This window comes from Garra rufa, chromosome 8 (assembly GCF_049309525.1).
Source record: "Garra rufa chromosome 8, GarRuf1.0, whole genome shotgun sequence".
NCBI lineage: Eukaryota > Metazoa > Chordata > Actinopteri > Cypriniformes > Cyprinidae > Garra > Garra rufa.
In genome coordinates this window covers 13,320,313-13,331,674 of record NC_133368.1, presented here as the reverse complement: position 1 = coordinate 13,331,674, position 11,362 = coordinate 13,320,313, and the positions used below count along the sequence as shown (strand labels likewise).

The 11,362-nt window shown below is 47.2% G+C and overlaps 5 non-coding genes across 5 annotated transcripts; all 5 read left to right on the top strand.

Annotated features, from left to right (window-relative positions):
* Window positions 1-2,058: 2,058 nt before the first annotated feature.
* On the top strand, window positions 2,059-2,131 carry trnar-ccu (transfer RNA arginine (anticodon CCU)). Its single transcript has one exon. It is a non-coding gene; the product is annotated as a tRNA-Arg (tRNA).
* An 840-nt stretch (window positions 2,132-2,971) lies between these two features.
* trnar-ccu (transfer RNA arginine (anticodon CCU)) lies at window positions 2,972-3,044 on the top strand. The gene has a single exon. It is a non-coding gene; the product is annotated as a tRNA-Arg (tRNA).
* Window positions 3,045-3,642: 598 nt separating this feature from the next.
* On the top strand, window positions 3,643-3,715 carry trnar-ccu (transfer RNA arginine (anticodon CCU)). Its single transcript has one exon. It is a non-coding gene; the product is annotated as a tRNA-Arg (tRNA).
* Window positions 3,716-6,059: 2,344 nt separating this feature from the next.
* Window positions 6,060-6,132, top strand: trnar-ccu (transfer RNA arginine (anticodon CCU)). Its single transcript has one exon. It is a non-coding gene; the product is annotated as a tRNA-Arg (tRNA).
* A 3,123-nt stretch (window positions 6,133-9,255) lies between these two features.
* On the top strand, window positions 9,256-9,329 carry trnar-ccu (transfer RNA arginine (anticodon CCU)). The gene has a single exon. It is a non-coding gene; the product is annotated as a tRNA-Arg (tRNA).
* Window positions 9,330-11,362: the final 2,033 nt, after the last annotated feature.

Genomic DNA, 11,362 nt, shown 5'->3' with positions numbered 1-11,362 from the left:
TAGTTAGAAATGTGTGCCAGGCTCAAGTGGTTTAGAAAAGACCGGCGTATGGTACTCTCGTCAAGGAAAGCAGAGTGGCGCAGCGAAAGCGTGCTGCGCCCATAACCCAGAGGTCGATGGATCGAAACCATCCTCTGCTAAGACTTCTGAGCTTGTATATATGACAGAGCCCCCAAAAAAGAGAAATGTTCAGAGCCTGTTCGTGAAAACCTGAAGTCACTTGGTCCTCTCACAAAAGTTGCAGGACAAGTTAGAAACGTGTGCCAGAATCAAGTGATGTTGAAAAGACCAGTGTATGGGCTCTACATCGAGGCGAGCGGAGTGGTGCAGCGGAAGCGTGCTGGACCCATAACCCAGAGGTCGATGGATCGAAACCATCCTCTGCTAAGCTTGTTTCACTTTTATATGTGCCCAGGTGCTGCAAGACAAGTTAGAAATGTGTGCAAGATTCAAGTTATGTTGAAAAGACCAGTGCACAGGCTCTACATCAAGACAAGCAGAGTGGCGCAGCGAAAGCGTGCTGGGCCCATAACCCAGAAGTCGATGGATCGAAACCATCCTCTGCTAATCTTGTTTCACTTTTATATGTGCTCAGGTACTGCAAGACAAGTTAGAAACGTGTGCCAGAATCAAGTGATGTTGAAAAGACCAGTGTACGGGCTCTGCATCAAGGTGAGCAGAGTGGCGCAGCGGAAGCATGCTGGGCCCATAACCCAGAGGTCGATGGATCGAAACCATCCTCTGCTAAGACTTCTGAGCTTGTGTATATGACAGAGCCCCCCAAAAAGAGAAATGTTCAGAGCCTGTTCGTGAAAACCTGAAGTCACTTGGTCCTCTCACAAAAGTTGTTCATCCAGAAGCTGAATGAGATGAAGAACTACAAGAAAAAGTGAACAGCTGCATGCTGCAAGACAAGTTAGAAACGTGTGCCAGAATCAAGTGATGTTGAAAAGACCAGTGTATGGGCTCTACATAAAGGTGAGCAGAGTGGCGCAGCGGAAGCGTGCTGGGCCCATAACCCAGAGGTCGATGGATAGAAACCATCCTCTGCTAAACTTGTTTCACTTTTATATGTGCCCAAGTGCTGCAAGACAAGTTAGAAATATGTGCAAGAATCATGTTCTGTTGAAAAGACCAGTGCACGAGCTCTACGTCAAGTCAAGCAGAGTGGCGCAGCGGAAGCGTGCTGGACCCATAACCCAGAGGTCGATGGATCGAAACCATCCTCTTCTAAGACTTCTGAGCTTGTATACATGACAGAGCCCCCAAAAAAGAGAAATGTTCAGAGCCTGTTCGTGAAAACCTAAAGTCACTTGGTCCTCTCACAAAAGTTGTTCATCCAGAAGCTGAATGAGATGGAGAACTAAAAGAAAAAGTAAACAACTAAATGACAGCCCCAGTGGCCTAATGGATAAGTCTCTGGCCTCCTCAGCCAGGGATTGTGGGTTCGATCCCCATCTGGGATGACTTTCAGCAGAGTGGCGCAGCGAAGGCGTGCTGGGTCCAGAAGTCGATGGATCGAAACCATCCTCTGCTAATCTTGTTTCACTTTTAATATGTGCTCAGGTGCTGCAAGACAAGTTAGAAACGTGTGCCAGAATCAAGTGATGTTGAAAAGACCAGTGTATGGGCTCTACATCAAGGTGCGCAGAGTGGCGCAGCGGAAGCGTGCTGGGCCCATAACCCAGAGGTCGATGGATCGAAACCATCCTCTGCTAAGCTTGTGTCACTTTTATATGTGCCCAGGTGCTGCAAGACAAGTTAAAAATGTGTGCAAGATTCAAGTTATGTTGAAAAGACCAGTGCACAGGCTCTACATCAAGAGAAGCAGAGTGGCGCAGCGGAAGTGTGCTGGGCCCATAACCCAGAGGTCGATGGATCGAAACCATCCTCTGCTAAGACTTCTGAGCTTGTATATATGACAGAGCCCCCAGAAAAGAGAAATGTTCAGAGCCTGTTTGTGAAAACCTAAAGTCACTTGGTCCTCTCACAATAGTTGTTAATCAAGAAGCTGAATGAGATGAAGAACTAAAAGAAAAAGTAAACAACTAAATGACAGCCCCAGTGGCCTAATGGATAAGGCACTGACCTCCTAAGCCAGGGATTGTGGGTTCGAGTCCCATCTGGGGTGACTTCCAGCAGAGTGGCGCAGCGAAGGTGTGCTGGGCCCATAACCCAGAAGTTGATGGATCGAAACCATTTTCTGCTAATCTTGTTTCACTTTTATATGTGCTCAGGTGCTGCAAGACAATTTGGAAACGTGTGCAAGAAAAAAAGTGATGTTGAAAAGACCAGTGTACGGGCTCTACATCAAGACAAGCAGAGTGGCGCAGCGGAAGCGTGCTGGGCCCATAACCCAGAGGTCGATGAATCGAAACCATCCTCTGCTAAGCTTTTTTCGCTTTCATATGTGCCCAGGTGCTGCTTAAAGAAACGACGATGCAACTGGTAAACTTGTTGTAATTTGCAAAAAAATTCATACATAATAGACTAGTTAGAAATGTGTGCCAGTCTCAAGTGGTTTAGAAAAGACCGGCGTATGGTGCTCTCGTCAAGGAAAGCAGAGTGGCGCAGCGGAAGCGTGCTGGGCCCATAACCCAGAAGTAGATGGATCGAAACCATCCTCTGCTAATCTTGTTTCACTTTTATATGTGCCCATGTGCTGCAAGACAAGTTAGAAAATTGTGCAAGAATCATGTTATGTTGAAAAGACCAGTGCACGAGCTCTGCGTCAAGTCAAGCAGAGTGGCGCAGCGGAAGCGTGTTGGGCCCATAAACCAGAGGTCGATGGATCGAAACCATCCTCTGCTAAGACTTCTGAGCTTGTATATATGACAGAGCCCCCAAAAAAGAGAAATGTTCAGAGCCTGTTCGTGATAACCTAAAGTCACTTGGTCCTCTCACAATAGTTGTTCATCCAGAAGCTGAATGAGATGGAGAACTAAAAGAAAAAGTAAACAACTACATGACAGCCCCAGTGGCCTAATGGATAAGGCACTGGCCTCCTAAGCCAGGGATTGTGGGTTCGAGTCCCATCTGGGGTGACTTCCAGCAGAGTGGCGCAGTGAAGGCGTGCTGGGCCCATAACCCAGAGGTCGATGGATCGAAACCATCCTCTGCTAATCTTGTTTCACTTTTATATGTGCTCAGGTGCTGCAAGACAAGTTAGAAACGTGTGCCAGAATCAAGTGATGTTGAAAAGACCAGTGTACGGGCTCTACATAAAGGTGAGCAGAGTGGCGCAGCGGAAGCGTGCTGGGCCCATAACCCAGAGGTCGATGGATCGAAACCATCCTCTGCTAAGCTTGTGTCACTTTTATATGTGCCCAGGTGCTGCAAGACAAGTTAGAAATGTGTGCAAGATTCAAATTATGTTGAAAAGACCAGTGCACAGGCTCTACATCAAGACAAGCAGAGTGGCGCAGCGGAAGCGTGCTGGGCCCATAACCCAGAGGTCGAAGGATCGAAACCATCCTCTGCTAAGACTTCTGAGCTTGTATGTATGACATTGCCCCCAAAAAAGAGAAATGTTCAGAGCCTGTTTGTGAAAACCTAAAGTCACTTGGTCCTCTCACAAAAGTTGTTCATCCAGAAGCTGAATGAGATGAAGAACTACAAGAAAAAGTGAACAGCTGCCTTACAGCCCCAGTGGCCTAATGGATAAGGCACTGGCCTCCTAAGCCAGGGATTGTGGGTTCGAGTCCCATCTGGGGTGACTTTCAGCAGAGTGGCGCTGCGAAGGCGTGCTTGGCCCATAACCCAGAGGTCGATGGATCAAAACCATCCTCTGCTAATCTTGTTTCAATTTTATATGTGCCCAAGTGCTGCAAGACAAGTTAGAAATATGTGCAAGAATCATGTTATGTTGAAAAGACCAGTGCACAGGCTCTATATCAAGACAAGCAGAGTGGCGCAGCGGAAGCGTGCTGGGCCCATAACCCAGAGGTCGATGGATCGAAACCATCCTCTGCTAAGCTTGTTTCACTTTTATATGTGCTCAGGTGCTGCAAGACAAGTTAGAAACGTGTGCCAGAATCAAGTGATGTTGAAAAGACCAGTGTACGGGCTCTACATCAAGGTGAGCAGAGTGGCGCAGCGGAAGCGTGCTGGGCCCATAACCCAGAGGTCGATGGATCGAAACCATCCTCTCCTAATCTTGTTTCACTTTTATATGTGCCCAAGTGCTGCAAGACAAGTTAGAAATATGTGCAAGAATCATGTTATGTTGAAAAGACCAGTGCACAGGCTCTATGTCAAGACAAGCAGAGTGGCGCAGCGGAAGCGTGCTGGGCCCATAACCCAGAGGTCGATGGATCGAAACCATCCTCTGCTAAGCTTGTTTCACTTTTATATGTGCTCAGGTGCTGCAAGACAAGTTAGAAACGTGTGCCAGAATCAAGTGATGTTGAAAAGACCAGTGTACGGGCTCTACATCAAGGTGAGCAGAGTGGCGCAGCGGAAGCGTGCTGGACCCATAACCCAGAGGTCGATGGATCGAAACCATCCTCTGCTAAGACTTCTGAGCTTGTATATCTGACAGAGCCCCCAAAAAAGAGAAATCTTCAGAGCCTGTTCGTGAAAACCTAAAGTCACTTGGTCTTCTCACAAAAGTTGTTCATCCAGAAGCTGAATGAGATGAAGAACTACAAGAAAAAGTGAACAGCTGCATGCTGCAAGACAAGTTAGAAACGTGTGCCAGAATCAAGTGATGTTGAAAAGACCAGTGTACGGGCTCTACATAAAGGTGAGCAGAGTGGCACAGCGGAAGCGTGCTGGGCCCATAACCCAGAGGACGATGGATCGAAACCATCCTCTGCTAATCTTGTTTCACTTTTATATGTGCCCAAGTGCTGCAAGACAAGTTAGAAAATTGTACAAGAATCATGTTATGTTGAAAAGACCAGTGCACAAGCTCTACGTCAAGTCAAGCAGAGTGGCGCAGCGGAAGCGTGCTGGGCCCATAACCCAGAGGTCGATGGATCGAAACCATCCTCTGCTAAGCTTGTATCACTTTTATATGTGCCCAGGTGCTGCAAGACAAGTTAGAAATGTGTGCAAGATTCAAGTTATGTTGAAAAGACCAGTGCACAGGCTCTACATCAAGACAAGCAGAGTGGCGCAGCGGAAGCGTGCTGGGCCCATAACCCAGAGGTCGATGGATCGAAACCATCCTCTGCTAAGCTTGTTTCACTTTTATATGTGCCCAAGTGCTGCAAGACAAGTTAGAAAATTGTGCAAGAATCATGTTATGTTGAAAAGACCAGTGCACGAGCTCTACGTCAAGTCAAGCAGAGTGGCGCAGCGGAAGAGTGCTGGGCCCATAACCCAGAGGTCGATAGATCGAAACCATCCTCTGCTAAGCTTGTTTCACTTTTATATGTGCCCAGGTGCTGCAAGACAAGTTAGAACTGTGTGCAAGAATCAAGTTATGTTGAAAAGACCAGTGCACAGGCTCTCCATCAAGACAAGCAGAGTGGCGCAGCGGAAGCGTGCTTGGCCAATAACCCAGAGGTCGATGGATCGAAACCATCCTCTGCTAAGCTTGTGTCACTTTTATATGTGCCCAGGTGCTGCAAGACAAGTTAGAAACGTGTGCCAGAATCAAGTGATGTTGAAAAGACCAGTGTACGGGCTCTACATAAAGGTGAGCAGAGTGGCGCAGCGGAAGCGTGCTGGGCCCATAACCCAGAGGTCGATGGATCGAAACCATCCTCTGCTAAGCTTGTGTCACTTTTATATGTGCCCAGGTGCTGCAAGACAAGTTAGAAATGTGTGCAAGATTCAAATTATGTTGAAAAGACCAGTGCACAGGCTCTACATCAAGACAAGCAGAGTGGCGCAGCGGAAGCGTGCTGGGCCCATAACCCAGAGGTCGAAGGATCGAAACCATCCTCTGCTAAGACTTCTGAGCTTGTATGTATGACATTGCCCCCAAAAAAGAGAAATGTTCAGAGCCTGTTTGTGAAAACCTAAAGTCACTTGGTCCTCTCACAAAAGTTGTTCATCCAGAAGCTGAATGAGATGAAGAACTACAAGAAAAAGTGAACAGCTGCCTTACAGCCCCAGTGGCCTAATGGATAAGGCACTGGCCTCCTAAGCCAGGGATTGTGGGTTCGAGTCCCATCTGGGGTGACTTTCAGCAGAGTGGCGCTGCGAAGGCGTGCTTGGCCCATAACCCAGAGGTCGATGGATCAAAACCATCCTCTGCTAATCTTGTTTCAATTTTATATGTACCCAAGTGCTGCAAGACAAGTTAGAAATATGTGCAAGAATCATGTTATGTTGAAAAGACCAGTGCACAGGCTCTATATCAAGACAAGCAGAGTGGCGCAGCGGAAGCGTGCTGGGCCCATAACCCAGAGGTCGATGGATCGAAACCATCCTCTGCTAAGCTTGTTTCACTTTTATATGTGCTCAGGTGCTGCAAGACAAGTTAGAAACGTGTGCCAGAATCAAGTGATGTTGAAAAGACCAGTGTACGGGCTCTACATCAAGGTGAGCAGAGTGGCGCAGCGGAAGCGTGCTGGGCCCATAACCCAGAGGTCGATGGATCGAAACCATCCTCTCCTAATCTTGTTTCACTTTTATATGTGCCCAAGTGCTGCAAGACAAGTTAGAAATATGTGCAAGAATCATGTTATGTTGAAAAGACCAGTGCACAGGCTCTATGTCAAGACAAGCAGAGTGGCGCAGCGGAAGCGTGCTGGGCCCATAACCCAGAGGTCGATGGATCGAAACCATCCTCTGCTAAGCTTGTTTCACTTTTATATGTGCTCAGGTGCTGCAAGACAAGTTAGAAACGTGTGCCAGAATCAAGTGATGTTGAAAAGACCAGTGTACGGGCTCTACATCAAGGTGAGCAGAGTGGCGCAGCGGAAGCGTGCTGGACCCATAACCCAGAGGTCGATGGATCGAAACCATCCTCTGCTAAGACTTCTGAGCTTGTATATCTGACAGAGCCCCCAAAAAAGAGAAATCTTCAGAGCCTGTTCGTGAAAACCTAAAGTCACTTGGTCTTCTCACAAAAGTTGTTCATCCAGAAGCTGAATGAGATGAAGAACTACAAGAAAAAGTGAACAGCTGCATGCTGCAAGACAAGTTAGAAACGTGTGCCAGAATCAAGTGATGTTGAAAAGACCAGTGTACGGGCTCTACATAAAGGTGAGCAGAGTGGCACAGCGGAAGCGTGCTGGGCCCATAACCCAGAGGACGATGGATCGAAACCATCCTCTGCTAATCTTGTTTCACTTTTATATGTGCCCAAGTGCTGCAAGACAAGTTAGAAAATTGTACAAGAATCATGTTATGTTGAAAAGACCAGTGCACAAGCTCTACGTCAAGTCAAGCAGAGTGGCGCAGCGGAAGCGTGCTGGGCCCATAACCCAGAGGTCGATGGATCGAAACCATCCTCTGCTAAGCTTGTATCACTTTTATATGTGCCCAGGTGCTGCAAGACAAGTTAGAAATGTGTGCAAGATTCAAGTTATGTTGAAAAGACCAGTGCACAGGCTCTACATCAAGACAAGCAGAGTGGCGCAGCGGAAGCGTGCTGGGCCCATAACCCAGAGGTCGATGGATCGAAACCATCCTCTGCTAAGCTTGTTTCACTTTTATATGTGCCCAAGTGCTGCAAGACAAGTTAGAAAATTGTGCAAGAATCATGTTATGTTGAAAAGACCAGTGCACGAGCTCTACGTCAAGTCAAGCAGAGTGGCGCAGCGGAAGAGTGCTGGGCCCATAACCCAGAGGTCGATAGATCGAAACCATCCTCTGCTAAGCTTGTTTCACTTTTATATGTGCCCAGGTGCTGCAAGACAAGTTAGAACTGTGTGCAAGAATCAAGTTATGTTGAAAAGACCATTGCACAGGCTCTACATTAAGGTAAGCAGAGTGGCGCAGCGGAAGCGTGCTGGGCCCATAACCCAGAGGTCGATGGATCGAAACCATCCTCTGCTAAGCTTGTGTCACTTTTATATGTGCCCAGGTGCTGCAAGACAAGTTAGAAATGTGTGCAAGAATCAAGTTATGTTGAAAAGACCATTGCACGGGCTCTACATAAAGGCAAGCAGAGTGGCGCAGCGGAAGCGTGCTGGGCCCATAACCCAGAGGTCGATGGATCGAAACCATCCTCTGCTAAGCTTGTTTCACTTTTATATGTGCCCAAGTGCTGCAAGCCAAGTTAGAAAATTGTGCAAGAATCATGTTATGTTGAAAAGACCAGTGCACGAGCTCTACGTCAAGTCAAACAGAGTGGCGCAGCGGAAGCGTGCTGGGCCCATAACCCAGAGGTCGATAGATCGAAACCATCCTCTGCTAAGCTTGTTTCACTTTTATATGTGCCCAGGTGCTGCAAGACAAGTTAGAAATGTGTGCAAGAATCAAGTTATGTTGAAAAGACCATTGCACAGGCTGTACATCAAGGTAAGCAGAGTGGCGCAGCGGAAGCGTGCTGGGCCCATAACCCAGAGGTCGATGGATCGAAACCATCCTCTGCTAAGCTTGTTTCACTATTATATGTGCCCAAGTGCTGCAAGCCAAGTTAAAAAATTGTGCAAGAATCATGTTATGTTGAAAAGACCAGTGCACGAGCTCTACGTCAAGTCAAGCAGAGTGGCGCAGCGGAAGCGTGCTGGGCCCATAACCCAGAGGTCGATGGATCGAAACCATCCTCTGCTGAGCTTGTGTCACTTTTATATGTGCCCAGGTGCTGCAAGACAAGTTAGAAATGTGTGCAAGATTCAAGTTATGTTGAAAAGACCAGTGCACAGGCTCTGCATCAAGACAAGCAGAGTGGCGCAGCGGCAGCGTGCTGGGCCCATAACCCAGAGGTCGATGGATCGAAACCATCCTCTGCTAAGCTTTTTTTGCTTTCATATGTGCCCAGGTGCTGCTTAAAGAAACGACGATGCAACTGGTAAACTTGTTGTAATTTTCAAAAAAATTCATACATAATAGACTAGTTAGAAATGTGTGCCAGGCTCAAGTGGTTTTGAAAAGACCGGCGTATGGTACTCTCGTCAAGCAAAGCAGAGTGGCGCAGCGGAAGGGTGCTGGGTCCATAACCCAGAGGTCGATGGATCGAAACCATCCTCTGCTAAGACTTCTGATCTTTTATATGACAGAGCCCCCAAAAAAGAGAAATGTTCAGATCCTGTTCATGAAAACCTAAAGTCACTTGGTCCTCTCACAATAGTTGTTCATCCAGAAGCTGAATGAGATGGAGAACTAAAAGAAAAAGTAAACAACTACATGACAGCCCCAGTGGCCTAATGGATAAGGCATTGGCCTCCTAAGCCAGGGATTGTGGGTTCGAGTCCCATCTGGGGTCACTTTCAGCAGAGTGGCGCAGCGAAGGGGAGCTGGGCCCATAAACCAGAGGTCGATGGATCGAAACCATCCTCTGCTAATCTTGTTTCACTTTTATATGTGCCCAAGTGCTGCAAGACAAATTAGAAATGTGTGCAAGATTCAAGTTATGTTGAAAAGACCAGTGCACAGGCTCTACATCAAGACAAGCAGAGTGGCGCAGCGGAAGCGTGCTGGGCCCATAACCCAGAGGTCGATGGATCGAAACCATCCTCTGCTAAGACTTCTGAGCTTGTATATATGACAGAGCCCCCAAAAAAGAGAAATCTTCAGAGCCTGTTCGTGAAAACCTAAAGTCACTTGGTCCTCTCACAAAAGTTGTTCATCCAGAAGCTGAATGAGATGAAGAACTACAAGAAAAAGTGAACAGCTGCATGCTGCAAGACAAGTTAGAAACGTGTGCCAGAATCAAGTGATGTTGAAAAGACCAGTGTACGGGCTCTACATAAAGGTGAGCAGAGTGGCACAGCGGAAGCGTGCTGGGCCCATATCCCAGAGGTCGATGGATCGAAACCATCCTCTGCTAATCTTGTTTCACTTTTATATGTGCCCAAGTGCTGCAAGACAAGTTAGAAAATTGTACAAGAATCATGTTATGTTGAAAAGACCAGTGCACAAGCTCTACGTCAAATCAAGCATAGTGGCGCAGCGGAAGTGTCCTGGGCCCATAACCCAGAGGTTAATGGATCGAAACCATCCTCTGCTAAGCTTGTGTCACTTTTATATGTGCCCAGGTAATGCAAGACAAGTTAGAAATGTGTGCAAGATTCAAGTTATGTTGAAAAGACCAGTGCACAGGCTCTCCATCAAGACAAGCAGAGTGGCGCAGCGGAAGCGTGCTGGGCCCATAACCCAGAGGTCGATGGATCGAAACCATCCTCTGCTAAGCTTGTGTCACTTTTATATGTGCCCAGGTAATGCAAGACAAGTTAGAAATGTGTGCAAGATTCAAGTTATGTTGAAAAGACCAGTGCACAGGCTCTCCATCAAGACAAGCAGAGTGGCGCAGCGAAGGTGAGCTGGGCCCATAACCCAGAGGTCGATGGATTGAAACCATCCTCTGCTAATCTTGTTTCACTTTTATATGTGCCCAAGTGCTGCAAGACAAGTTAGAAAATTGTACAAGAATCATGTTATGTTGAAAAGACCAGTGCACAAGCTCTACGTTAAGTCAAGCAGAGTGGCGCAGCGGAAGCGTGCTGGGCCCATAACCCAGTGGTCGATGGATCGAAACCATCCTCTGCTAAGCTTGTTTCACTTTTATATGTGCCCAAGTGCTGCAAGACAAGTTAGAAATGTGTGCAAGATTCAAGTTATGTTGAAAAGACCAGTGCACAGGCTCTACATCAAGACAAGCAGAGTGGCGCAGCGGAAGCGTGCTGGACCCATAACCCAGAGGTCGATGGATCGAAACCATCCTCTGCTAAGACTTCTGAGCTTGTATATATGACAGAGCCACCAAAAAAGAGAAATCTTCAGAGCCTGTTCGTAAAAACATAAAGTCACTTGGTCCTCTCACAAAAGTTGTTCATCCAGAAGCTGAATGAGATGAAGAACTACAAGAAAAAGTGAACAGCTGCATGCTGCAAGACAAGTTAGAAACGTGTGCCAGAATCAAGTGATGTTGAAAAGACCAGTGTAGGGGCTCTACATAAAGGTGAGCAGAGTGGCACAGCGGAAGCGTGCTGGGCCCATAACCCAGAGGTCGATGGATCAAAACCATCCTCTGCTAATCTTGTTTCACTTTTATATGTGCCCAAGTGCTGCAAGACAAGTTAGAAAATTGTACAAGAATCATGTTATGTTGAAAAGACCAGTGCACAAGCTCTACGTCAAGTCAAGCAGAGTGGCGCAGCGGAAGCGTGCTGGGCCCATAATCCAGAGGTCGATGGATCGAAACCATCCTTTGCTAAGCTTGTGTCACTTTTATATGTGCCCAGGTAATGCAAGACAAGTTAGAAATGTGTGCAAGATTCAAGTTATGTTGAAAAGACCA